Genomic DNA, 14,044 nt, shown 5'->3' with positions numbered 1-14,044 from the left:
TAATAAAGCATCGTATGACTATACAGCATTACCTATAGAGATTTCTTGCCAAAAATGTTCAACATGAATGAATCTAATCAAGATTTTAGATTTGACTTCCAGTTTAGAGAACTGGAAGGATAAAAGGAAGATAAAAGAACACTGTAGTATGTCACCACAGAAGGATAAAAGAACACTGTAGTATGTCACCACAGAAAAATAAAAAAAGGATAAAAGAACACTGTAGTATGTCACCACAGAAAAAGTGCTGATAGTAAAGTTAAACCACACCAAGAGGAAACAGACAAATCCAGAATGTGGGACATTCCACAAGACAAATGGCCTGGTCTATTAAAGTCAATGTCACAGAAGAGATGTAAAAACTAAATGCAAAAAAAAAAAAAAAAAATGACTAAAACCTGTTTTTGTAATTTTTTAAGCTATAAAAATGTGGGGGGACTAATTTGAAAATAATTTGGGTGGTTATTTCCTTAATGGCATTTATTGAGATCATGAATAGGAATATTATATTTCTTGGCCATGGATTCTTCAGAATTCAGAGTGGCATGACTGAAACTTAATTTGAGCCAGGTGCAGTCACATACACTTGTAATCTAATGGCCTAAATTACAAAAAGCAAGCAAGCAAACAAACAAACATAAAAAACCCTCAATTTGAAATGGCTCAACAAAACAAAGTAAAAAGAAAAATATTCTGGGGAAAGGGTCTATAGATTCAATCACATTCTTTTTTTGGCAATGGGGATTGAACCTAGGGACACTCTACCACTAAGTCATACTTCCAGCTCTTTTTATTTTGAGAAAGGGTATTACTATGTTGCTTAGGGCCTCACTAACTCTCTTTGACTGGCCTTGAACTTGCAATCCTCCTGCCTCAGACTCCCAAGTTGCTAGAATTACAGGCATGAGCCACCACACCCAGCCTCTAGCTGAAACTAACAAAAATATTTAAATCATTGCAATAGAGATAAAAGTGTCTGAAACATTGCAGAAGCTCAACACACATGTGCTGAACAAACAAATGGATTCAATGGAATTGAAGACAATGTTAATTGTATAGAACTTTTTTTTTTTTCTTCTTCCAGAGTCTGCCCTAACTAGACAAATGAAACAGATCCACTCTCGTTTTCAATCTTGTTACATTTAAATCTGGAATGTCCCCAAAAGCTCATGTATTAGAGGCTTGGTTTTCAGCTGGTGGCACTATGGGGAGGTAGTGGAAACTGTAGGAGGTAGAAGTTGAGCCAGGAAAAGGGTACAGCCAGGAAAACAAAACAAAACAACTCAGAGCTAATGTCCCTAATTGAAGGGAGCTGGTCTTTGAGGATGTGCCCTTGGGGACTATATCCTGTCCCTGAGCCCTCCCTCTCCCTCTTTCTCTCTCCTGCCATGAGGTGAGCAGGTCTGATCCACCATACTCCCCCTTCCACCATGATGTGTTGCCTAGGAAGCCCAGAAAAAAATGGAGCCAGCCAAACTGGTATGAATTAGATATGAATGTTCCCCAAAAGCTCATGGATGAGAAAATGCAAGAAAATTTAGAGGTGAAATTATTGTTTTTTTTTATTTCCCAATAAGTTGTATTGGGTAACCTAATCAGTATGAGTTATAACCTAATCAGTACATTAATCTGCTGATAGGGACTAACTAGGAGGTAACTGTAGGCAGGATAGGGTGTAGCTGGAAGAGGTGGGTCATTGGGGGCTTGACTTTGGGGTATACATTTTGTCTCTGGTGAGTGGAGTTCTCACTCTGCTTCGTAACTGTCATGTCCTGAGCTGCATTCCTCCACCACAGCCATCGGCTATGATGTTTTGCCTTACCTCAGGCACAGAGCAATAGAGCTGGTCATCTATGGACAGAGACCTCTGAAACTGTGAGCCCCAAATAAACTTTTCCTTCTTTAAAATTTGTTGAGAGCCACAAATTATCTTTTGGTCCCAGAGACAAACAAGCTGATCAATACAGCAACCATGGATTGAAATCTCTGAAACTGTGAAGAAAAAAACCAAAACAAAACAAAAACATTTCCTACTTTTAAGTTTATTTTCTCAGATATTTTATCACAGTACTGAAAAGATGACCGACACAAATCTTACTGCTTGGTTGTACCGACTCTATCTGCATGTATACTGAAAGACTGTGGTACTATTAAATACTTACAAATAAGACCCCAGGTTTGAACAATCCAGATTCAAGTTTGGGCTCTGGGACCAAATAACCAGGTGACAACAACTTCTGGGCAATGGTATCTGCCAATTATACATCTGAACAATATTTCATGTTCAGGATCCTCTTCTGAGGAAACTGAGGCTCAACGGATTTAGCAACCTGTCCAAGAACATTAGGGTTAGAAAGCAGTGTTTGTTGCCAATACCTCAGCCCAGTTCATCACACTCTTTCCCCAACCCAAGCACACTGTAAAATGGGGTCTAATGCCAGCTCCTTTGTTAGGATGCTCTGATGAGGTCATCTACATTGAAGGCTTTGTGAGCTGAGTAGTGCTGACAGAAGAAAAGGGACACATATTCTGCTGATACTGACTGAAAGTACCCTAGCCATCACTATTGCATGCTTTACATAAAGTAGTCCTGTTGGATAGCAGTTTTTCCTTTTCAGTGATGGAAGGAGGATCTCAATATTTCATAACTAGAGGAAATGAGGTTGGGTATGACAGACATGGGCAAACCAGAAAAGCTTTTCTTTTTTTCCCCATGCCCAGTTCTGTCAGATCCAGTGTATAATCATCCTCTCCAAAAACTCTTCCCTCAACCACCACATTCCTCTATGGTTTTGACCTTTTTATCATTATGCCTTCAGCATATTCTCTCTGATTATCTCCACAAATTTCCACAATAAAAGGCAAAAACCTTTACTCTCCCTTTTACACCTTGGATCTTGGACAGACCATAAAAAAGAGTAGAGCCAGAAAAACAAAACAACACAACTCAGAGCTAATGTGGTCTACCTCCATTCCCTTTACTCACAAAACAATTTTAAATCCCAAGGAAGTCACTTCATGAATTACTTTGTACCTGAGGTCACATATCACTTCTGTGGGACCATTCTTGTATCCCTTCAATAAGCTACAAGCCAGATGCACTTCTACCAAAAGAAGATGATGCTTCAAAAACTAAGGTCTGCGACTTCCTGGCACCCTCTTCATGGGTAGAACTGAGGACACTTACTACCTTTGGCTGAGTTCCCCTTTCTCCACAATCCAGTTCTGTCCTACAAGTAGATATTCTAATCAACAGACTGGCAGGAGCTGACATTAATTCCTGGCAGTACATTTCAGCATGTGGAAACTATGAACTAAAACCTAGCTGAGGAAAGCATTGCTGTCAATGTCTACACCTTGTGGGCAGATACTGGCACTCTTTGCCTCCACCTGTGCCTGGGCCCAGTTCCAAAGGAAAGGGGTCAGAACTCTAGCCCTGTGCTTCTTAACAGCAGCCAGCTTCTGCTCCTGAAAGTGCTAAACACTCACTCAAGACTCTATGGCTTCTTGTACCCTAATACCAGCACATTTCCCCCTGCATCCTGCTGCTTTGGGTTCCTAGAAGCCACAGAGAGGTACCCTAGAAAACACTTAATCCCAGATATGTAATCTGTGGCTGAAGGACCTAGGTTTGCACCCTTGCATATAGACCACAGGTTCAGGGCCTCCAAATAATAGCTTCTTCTTCCTGTCATCTTAACATTTAGAGTCCATGCCCTGTGGGAATCTCATTTAAGGGCTTTTGGGGCCCCAGATCAAGGTCCATTTCTTAATGCAAAGTAAGTAAATTCTCCTAGAAGCAAGCTTTCAAAACACACCTCAAGTAACCCAAGAAAGGACAAAATTCAGGGCAAAAACTTTTGCTTTCCTTTGGCTGCCTACAAATATTAAAAAAGAAAAAGAAAAAAAAAGAATTCAGGGCAAAAAGCAAGTATGATCTAGATGTGCAAACTAGAGGAGTGGCTGTACCCTAGCACCCAAATTTTATAACCTTGGTTGTGGCTGAGTACTGAGCACCAGGCTATCCCCAGGAGATCCTGGTGCCTGGACAGTGCATTTCTGTGGTCCCATGTGGGTTTTACTTTCTCCCACAGGCCAAGCAATAGTGGCGCTCCTAAGACAGTGTGGGCCCTGTGTACCACCAGGACCAGGCTTTGATAATGCTCCAAGCAGCAGCAATTCCCACGGGGTTAGAGGCAGCCACCAGCTGGGAGGTAGATGAGACAAGGCTTTAAAGTGTCCTTGTCTTGCAGCCAGTCTACTGGGCAATCCTGCCTAAGAGAAAATTGGAAGTTCTAGGTGTTTGTTGACTAGAAATTTGTCTTATGTTGACTCATGAACCAAACTCTCTTTTGCCTACAATATTCCCAAAAGTCATCTGTGTGCTGTGCACCCGAGAATATAAGAAGTAATCTTGGGGCGCTTACCTAGCATTCTTGACGACCTGTGTTCAATCACTAGCACCATGGGGAGAAAAAATAAATAAATAAATGAAAGAAGAAGGAATCCTTTATCCTCTAGTGGGATGGTTTGCAGCCCAGATGACACAAAAATCACCTGGGGAGGAGGCTTCAACACATACCTAGACCAAATGAGTCAGAATGTCAGAGGTGGGCCTGGTTTTGGTATTTAAAAATAAAAAACAAAAACTTCCCAGGTGATTCTAATGTCTAGTCAGGACTGGGACACTAGCTGAACCCCTTTATTTAAAGATGAGAAATGTGAGGGTCAGAGCCTTGGCTTGACTTGGCTTGCTCAGTGGCAGAGCTTGTGGGAGATGCACCTCCCTGACCAGAACTCCTTCCACTGCCCCACACCACACTCTGGGGTGTGGAGAATGAAACCTCCCTCACCACTAGAAGTGATGTGGAGGGACAGCCTCACAGGCAGAAGAATGGAGGGAAAGGATGGCTATGAGTACAAGGAATTGACAACTAGCCAGGGGTGGGCAGGGCAGGCCACTGCATTTGAGCAGAGGGAAGGTGGAGAAAAAGGAGGAACAAATTATGCAAGCCACATTAAGACTGGACTTAATCCTAACAGCTCTGGAAGCCACTGAAGGCTTAAAAAGGAGGATGTCATGATTCACTCAACAGCTAACAGGTTATTTACTGGGTGCCTACTATATGCCAGGCACTGAGGTTACAGAAGAGAACAAAAATGGCAAGGTCCTTGCCCTTCCAGAGCTTATAACTAGTGATATAACTGAATGATCCTTTTAAAAGCTGAAATTGGATCCAATAATGAGGATTATCAAACTCTCAGTAGTGTCTCAATTTACTTAAACCTCCTCTCTCCTTTACTTTCAATGCTCCAGCCATTTTGGCTTTCCTTCTGTCCCTCAAGCATACTCTGCCACGTGTTAAAAGTGTCAATATGCTTATGTAAACACCCCTGGATGAAACCCCTCAATGGCTTTCTGGTGCTCCAGGGATAGTCAAACTCCTCTCCTTTCCTTCCATTCTTCGGGGAGGCCCCAGATAATCTAGGCCCAGTTCTTGTCCCCAGATCATTTCCTGACATTCCCTGCCTCCAAATTTATCTTGACCCACAGCTAAAACAAACCCCTCTCTATATCTTAAAGTGCTACTGCATGTCCCAACCCAATATTTTAAAAATACTATTCCTTTGCTTAGGTCAGCCATGCTGGCACACGCCTACAATCCCAGCAATTTGGGAGGATCATAATTTCGAGGTCAGCCTCAGCAACTCAGTGAGACTCTAAGCAATTTAGGAAGACTCTGTCTCAAAATAAATAAGTAAATAAAAGGGACTGAGGATGCAGATCAAAGCTCTCCCTCAGTTCAAAGGTGACAAATCTTAAGGCCTGTTAATCACAAACACACACACACACACCCCACCCCTAGTTTGCTTCAGGGCAGAACATGACTACATAACTGCCAGTCACAAGGAGACTTAGTTGGGGAGGGGGGATTTTGGTGGTTTCTTGGTAGAGTGTCCCTGGGTTCAATCCCTAATACCAGAAAGAAAAGAAAAATGGTGCTTGGGATGTAGCTCAGCAGTAGAACATTTGCCTAGCCAGGGTTCCATCCCCAACACACACCCTGACCCCTCCTGCCCAAAAGAAGCCACTAGACAAAGTCCATGCAATTATGTCTGATGCAAAGAAGGCGGATGGTAGGTGTCTGCTTAAGGAATGCAAGCAGTCCTAGTCTCTGTCCTTTTTCTCCAGTAAGATGGGAGAAAGGTGGTTTCTTCTTTTCCTGTAGAAGGGAGAACAGTGGGTCACATAGCACCACTGGGTCACAGTATCCAAGGTTTGGCTCCAAAAAGGTGTGGAAATCAGGAGAGAAGAAAGTGAGAAAATAGTTGTGGTGAAATAAATTATAATAGTGCCTGCCCTTTTCTTTAGTTTTAGACCTACACATGCATTCATAAACAGTATAATTTCTTTTTCCTGGTTTTGAGCCTCAAATGAATGGAATCATATTAACAGCATGTAATTTTTTGGGGGGGAGGGGTAATCAACATCATTTTGATGAGGCTCAATCATGTGACTATGAGCTGATTTTTAAACCTTTTGGTGCTGCTGTATAAACTTTAACACCATCTACTTCTAGCCATCTGAGTTTATTTCCAGTTTGGGACAATTATAAACACTGGTCCCATGAATATATGTGCACACATGTCCTAGAATACCCTTGCAAGTGGACACATCCTCAGCTTGATCAGCACAGACCAAACTGTTACCAAAGTGAGAGTACTGGTGTATTCGAGGTGCTCCATAGCTATGCCAGCACCTGTTACTGTCAACTTTAAAGTTTTTGCTAATCTGGTGGTCAGAAATAGAATCTCATCGTATGTGTATGTTTTTAACAGTAAAAATATAAAAAGAAAAGAAACAACATGAGAGAAGCCCAATAATAGGAATCCTATAGCAGCAAAAGATATTGAATTCATTGACCCAACTAGTAAGCATTATAAATGTTTATCTTTGAGGGCAGGGGAGGGACCCACTCAGATTCCATTCTTCCTTCCTTTGGTAAGTAACTTCATTCAATTCCTTTCTGGGGATCCTGTGCTTAGGATAAAGCTCTCCCTCAGTTCAAAGGTGACAAATCTTAAGGCCTGTTAGACACACACACACACCCCACCCCTAGTTGCTTTAGGGCAGAACAAGACTACTCAATAGCCAGTCATAAGGAGACTCAGTTGGGGAGGGGAGATTTTGGTGGTTTCTTACATTCAAGAAATAAGCTTGGTTTGAAGATACTAAAACAATCTTGTTAATCAGAAGGTTAGTCTCTTTGAAAATAAAGCCAACCCAAGTGTTGAGAGCCACAGCCTAGTCGGAATGGCGCCTGGCATATTACCAGAAGGAGTGGTTGAGAGGGGACGCCAGTGAGGCATTAAGATGATAATTAAGTTAAGCTGTGTATAATTGCTGTGACTGGATGATGCTGGATTGAAACAGGCTATGTATTCAGTTGTATATGGACCCCTGCAGTCCAGCAATAGGGCGCCCCTTGAGGGTGAAGGAAGTCCTAGCAGAGAAAGTTCTGGTTGTGGTGTGGTGTGGTATTCCTGGAAGGGCCGCGTGGGTGGCACACTGGCCGTTCTCGGGAGTTCGGGCAATAAAGGAGTTCCTGTTTGAACCTACAAGTGCCTCGTGGCAGCTCGGTTATTTTGTGCCCAGCCAGACTGCAGCACCCAAGATGATGAACTGAAGGATATCAGATCCTGAAGGCATCTTTCCAAATCCTGTCAGTCTGTACCTCAAGCTAGCTCTATGCTCAAACTATTTTTTCTTTCTTTGAACTTGTCTGTCTTCTGCAAAAACAGGATACTGTCTGATCCAACAGAGGAAGTTATAAAGGTTATTAGGTTGAAATACACAAATAGCTTGTGCAGTCGATATATCTGCAACAAACATAGACACCCACCAAGGAGGAGTTCTCTGGCTAGCTTTCAACGGTTGAACAAACCTTCTAGGACATAACAGATCACCAACCTGCTCTAGGCCATCATGGTCGCTCCCCACAGCTCCCATGAATTCTGAATGAGGAAACAGGGAGAATCTTCTTCCACTCATTACCAACCCTTCTAACCAAGGCCTGCAGTAGAGTCCTGGGCTAAAGCTAAAACATCTGGATTTTTACCCAGCCTCAGCAACTCTGCTGTGTCGCCCAGGGCTAGAATCTTGATCTTTCTGGACTTCACTAGTCCTAACCCTAACCCATGAAAAAAAATGGAGGTCAGAGAATATGAAAGCCATGCACACAACAAATTGAAATGAAGGTTTGGCAGGTACACCAACAAATTTAATAGCAACATAAGCACAGTAATTGCTCTTATCAAAAGCAACCAAAGCAGAATAAACATAGCTAAAATCTTTGGTTCAGAAACACTAATATTTTTGTACTGATTTTGGCAACCTATCTTTCTATCTTTTCTATCTCTCTATTAGACAGAAAAAGACCAGTTTATCATATGTAGTGTTTCAAGATCACAAATGAAGCCAATGAACTCAACATATATGGGTTAATGAAATAGAGATATTTTAACCATTCATAATCAGGGGGAGAAAGACATCTAAACCAGCAGTTAAAGGAGTTACTATTTTTCATCAAGGTTGAGACACCCATACCATCAATTTCATATTAGTTGTGTTCAATGATATATCATAAACTTAACTGGCAAAATGTTTTTTCAGTTAAGGGCATATAAAATAATATGGCATCTCATATTTGGTGAAATATGGTCTATCTCCTACAAAATGCTGAGAGCATCATCCTTCTTACACAAGGATCTTGTCATTCTCATGCTTCAAAACTCATAGTTAAGGTTAATACTGTATGTCAGGACACACAAGGCACTCCACAATCTGGTTCCAACTTACCAGTCCAGCCCCCAACCCTACCTCACCCTGCCTGATGCTCTGACCACTACGTGTATAGGAAAGACAGCCCCTTTTACAACTCCCCACTTTCTTCCTTGCCCTCCTACATGTTCTCTCAGGCAGAGCTCAGCCTTGAAGGCTTAAACAGGACTGGTTCCCTTATCTATGAGCTCCTTCCTGTTCTCCTCCCTCAGTTACCTCCTGCAGTTCTGGAGGCACTGTATTTCTATGATAATACTATCACACTGCTTCATTCTTGATATTTTTACCCCTCTTCTTACCCAATAAGAATATGAACCCAAGGGTCATGTCTCACTGATCTTTTTATTTCCAGTATATGGCACAAAGTAGTGAAAGCAGTGTCTATAAATGTTTGTGAAATTAATGTGTCACCAGACTCAGAGCCCCACTACTTCTCCATTCTCCCCAGCTTTCATCACACTCTCCCTTTCCACTTTACAAACTTGCTTCATAGCAGACTAACATAAATATTGCTCAGGTCTCCTGGGCACGCACGCACACACGCACACACACACACACACACACACACACACATTTGGGGGGATATGGGGGGAGTCAATAAGCTGGCAAATTTTAATTCATCTTGGATGACAGTCAAATTAAACCTTTGTTTACAAAACAACTTCTCATTCTGTTTTTGTTTTTTTTTTTTAATTTTGATCCTGGGGGTCTAAGTCTGAAATCGCCCCTGGATGCTCTATCTGAGGTCTGCAGTTTCTTTTTTTTGGGAGGGGGTACAAGGATTGAACTCAGGGGTACTTGACCACTGAGCAACATCCCCAGCCCTATTTTATATTTTACTTAGAGTTAGGGTCTCACTGACTTGCTTAGCGCCTTGACATTGCTGAGGCTAGCTTTGAACTTGAAATCCTCCTGTCTCAGCCTCCAGAGCTCCTGGGATTACAGGTGTGTGCCACCCGGCTATAGTGTCTTTTATGGTGGTTGAACCTAGTCTAAGTTCAGCCTGTTATTCCCTTGCAGGAAGTGACATCTAAGAAGTCACCTACTGCCCCCAGGATTCAGTTTCCTTACCTCTTAACATGGGGAAATGTTTTGCTAAGTTTACCAGCTGTCTGAGGTTCAAGAGAGGTCACATAAGTAAAAGTGTTTTTCAATAGCAAAAGAGCATTATTAAAACAGGAGAAGCACAGAAGCCAACTTGAAAGAGATTTCAATGGCCAAAGCTCTAATAATTATGCAACAGAATAAAGTAGTACTAGATTATAACCCAAAGCATAAAATAAATATCTGAGCCCATAATGATATAAATAAATGATTGAATAAATCACTAAGTAGGGAAGAGGAGATCAATCTCCCTTGTACAGAATTACAAATAATATATGGAGATACTTGCCCTCAAGGAGGAGGATCATTCACACCCCCACTCCCTTACCTGAGGAGTGTACATAATGACTTCCTTCCAAGAATACAGTACACAAAGGGGAGAAAATAAGAGTCTGTAACTTTATAGTGAAGAAACCTCTCAGTCAGGTAATCAAGATCAGCATCAAGTCATAAATAATGATGAGATCATAAAACCCTTGAAATGATGTGATGAATATGGAAATCTACTTTGTGGTTTTCCTTCAAATAACCCATAAGACCAGTCTTAGGAGAAAAACAACAGGCAAATTCCAACAGAGGGTCACCCTAAAATATACATGTCCATTTGCTACAGTTTGGCTATATATAGGTATACCCCAAAGGTCCATGTGTTAAAGGCTTGCCCTTGGCACCACAGGAGGTGGTAGAAACTTTGAGAGGTAGGGGCCCAGTGGAAGGTCTTTACATCATGAGTGAGGGGAGGGTATGCCTTAGAAGGGACCCCAGTTTCTTCCTCTCTTTCTCTTCTTTTTGGTTCTCTGGCCATGAAGTGAGGAGAACAGAGATCAATAAATCATGACTGAAATCTCCAAAACTGTGAGCCAAAATAAACTTTCTCTCTTTATAAGTTAATTATCTCACGTATTTCTTACAGTGAAGGAAAATGCATCAAAGGTCATCAAAAGGAAGTCTGAGTAACTGACACAACCAAAGAGTCATGACAACAATAAAATATGTTAACACAGATGGGATCATCAAACAGAAAAGTATTCAGGCAAAAAAGCAAATCTGAATACACTATGGACTTTGGTCAACAATAATGTATCAATATTGCTTCATTATTTGCAGCAAATGTACCAGACTGATGTAAGACGTTAAGGGGTAAAATGTTTGGGGTATATGGAAGCTCTAGACTATCTTCTCAATTTTTTTCTTAAATCTAAAAAATAATGTCTACGAAAAAAAAGAAAACTGTAATTTTGAAACATTTAAAAAAATCTATGTTTAGAAAACGTGATTTTTTTTTTTAAAGTTGGGGAAAAACATGTTAGGGATTATGATTTCAGCTAACAGTTAAACAGGAGGTTCAGGCATGCATGAACGAATGAATGTCATTCTCCCCTCTTTTGAAGCACACACAAATGGTTGTGGTGTCAAAATCTGGAATCTACTGGGAATTCTGAAATGTTTCCCTCCTATTTATTCCTTAAGGTTAAATTAATATACTTTTTTTCCTAAGGCTAAACAGAGAAAAAATTAGCAGGGAAAATATACAGCTCCAAGTGTATGAGGTGAAACTGGTTTACGCTGACCCAAAGAAGAAAGGAAAGGAAACCTAACTTTGGTCATGGAGTCGGAATGGCTATCTATCTACACGGCTCCAAGCCACCAGACCTTCATCCGGGTCCCGCTTACTTCTAGCCCTGGGGACTATAAGGGATTAGAGTCTGAGCTGGACTCGGAAAGCTTGAAAGACTGACGAGGAAGGGCGAATCAAGGGTCAAGCAAGCAGGAAGGATTCGGTTGGCAGAGAGACGCAACGAACTCGACCCCCTGCCCAGACCGCCCGGCGGCCAGGCCGGGCTCTGTCCCAGGGCCCTGCGGCCGCATTCAGTCACCCCAAGCCGGGGGCGCGTGTGTGAGACTGCTGTTTCACGGCATTTCTCTTCGGATGCCCCTTACTCACCAGTCCCGAGCCGCAAATCGAGGGCCCGGGTCGCTTCTCTCCCGCACCGGTCTGTTCCGGGTCCGACTCAGGCTCGAGCAACCAGCGCGACAGCGCGTCCCCGCCCCGTAATCTCCCGGCTACTCGGTGCCCTCCGCCGAGATTTCTCCCCGACCAGCCCCGGGATTGGCCCCTGCTGAACTCCGCCCTCCAATGGGAACTTTAGTCTACTTGACGTCACTGATCACCGGGCAAATCCCCAGGCAGGGGCCGGGGGGTGGGGCAGCAGGGCCCGAGAAAAGGAAACTGAAAACGGAAGGGCAGAGACTGGTCAGATCCGCAGCCCAAGTTTGGTGCCTGCGGATACAGTTACAAGCTTTAAGGGAGTTAACTTATGAGGCCCAGTGAAGCACCCGTGTAGGACTCGGGTTCCATAATCCCTTCCTGGTCTTCCCGAGACGCCCCCACTTCCCGATCTCCTTGCACGGGTTCAGGGTCGCCGGCGGCTTTAATGCGAAGTGGCGCTCGCCAAGGCTCACCATTAAACGACTCCCTCTTCTCAACGTGACCTAAATTTGTTTCCAGGACAAGACAGAATCTTAGCAGGCAGATATTATCAGGGGACTATTTATAAAAATTAACTACCATTTCCGAAGTGAGTCGCTGTATGTAAAATATCCTCCTGCAAGGCAGGCACTGTCCCCATCCGACAGGAAAGAAAGCTGAGGTTCTGTGAGCATAGGGGCCTAGCCCGGCTCAGTGGGACTGTTTCCGTTCTTGCGCGCTGAATTTAGAAACTACAAAACCCGCAAAGTGGACGGGGACTCGGGTTCCCAGGGTTCCCAGGGACCTTGGTGGCGAGGTTTCCAAGAGGCTTCGGCGCGTCCCAGCAGCCCACGGCCCAGGAAGCTAACCACGACGAAGCATCCCGTTTTCTCAGCCTATGCTGGTTTCCTGCTCTGCCTGCAATCGCTGCACCTGGTCTCACGGCAAGGCCATCCCCTGTGCTGACGTCGCCATATTCCAGGCACTGCTGCGTGAAAATACCCTAGACTGCCCGGCAGCTGGGAGGTTGTTACATTCAGTACTGGCACGGAGCTGGGAGAAGCTGGGAAGAGGCGTTGAAGGTTCTGCTGTCCGCCAGTTCCCAGATCCTAAGGGTGGGATCTAGACAGAGGCGCGGGCCCACCTAGGCGGCGTAGTCGCTGCGTTGCAGGTGTTGGGGTGGGGAATTTTCATGACCTGGTGATCCTAGGGTCCTAAACCCTAAAACCCATCCAGCCTCCACCCATCTGCTGCCTAGGGCGAGGAAATTTGGAATGAATGGAAGAGGGGATGGGACACAACTCTGGCAGGCCTATGCTCTGGATATGGTGTCAACACATTCTATACCCACCTGCTACCTGCTCTTGCAGAGTTGTGGGAAGAAAGTGTGTTTGAAATGCTCTTCAAATAACATCATGCTACTAAGCTGTTCTCTCCCAGAATCCTAGGAGGTACTTAACTTGCTCAGTCCACTGGTCCAGCCCTTTGTGGTCTTTCCACACACACCCTTTTTTTTCTTCACCCCAATTTAAATTCTCTGTTACCTTTCCAGCACACTTGGGGGGGGGGGAGAGCATGGAAGACCTCTGCAGGGCCTGGGGGTGGGAGAGGGCTGGCATGACATCTTGTTGTCACATTCTCATTTCCTGCATTTTAACCACTCACCCCAGCCCCTTGCATGGCTGCCCGCTTCTTATCAGTCATGTTTCTGCTTAATTGGCATTTCAGAAAGGCCTTTCTCCATCCCTCAGTCTAAATCAGTGTCCAATTATATTTATTCTATGTTGATTTTTTTTATGCACTGGTCACCATTTGAAAATATCTTGTTCATTTCTTTGTGCATCCTCCTCCTCCCCCTCAATGTAAGCCCCATGAGAGCTGAGACATAGCTTGTCTTTCATGCACATGGTCTTCACTCAATAAATGGATGTTGAAAGAGCTCAGCTTGAGTATTTCTAAATTCTTTCTAAAGCTGTATGGCTTTGTTCAGCAGCACTATCACTCTTGCACTGTCTTCTCTCATTATGTTACATGTTGGTTGATGCAGCTTCTCAAGTCTAACTAAAGACATTAGCAATGAACACTGGGAACACAGGTGGTTCTGAGGTAGGTTAAAAGAAATAAAAAAG

The 14,044-nt window shown here is 43.4% G+C and overlaps 1 protein-coding gene across 3 annotated transcripts in view; it reads right to left on the bottom strand.

The window, feature by feature from the left end:
• Positions 1-12,644, bottom strand: part of LOC113201553 (tripartite motif-containing protein 26) — a 30,358-nt gene extending 17,714 nt beyond the window's left edge. The window contains exon 1 of one of the 3 annotated variants that reach the window (XM_026415313.2): positions 12,516-12,644. The gene's annotated coding sequence lies outside the window, so the exon portion shown is untranslated. Of the gene's footprint in view, positions 1-11,891; positions 11,990-12,409; positions 12,481-12,515 lie in introns of those variants that run through there. The other 2 variants (XM_026415314.2, XM_026415312.2) reach the window with 2 other exon arrangements.
• Positions 12,645-14,044: the final 1,400 nt, after the last annotated feature.

This window comes from Urocitellus parryii, chromosome 8 (genome assembly GCF_045843805.1).
Source record: "Urocitellus parryii isolate mUroPar1 chromosome 8, mUroPar1.hap1, whole genome shotgun sequence".
Classification (NCBI taxonomy): domain Eukaryota; kingdom Metazoa; phylum Chordata; class Mammalia; order Rodentia; family Sciuridae; genus Urocitellus; species Urocitellus parryii.
The sequence above is the reverse complement of the archived record's forward strand: the minus strand, read 5'-3'. Positions and strand labels throughout refer to the sequence as shown.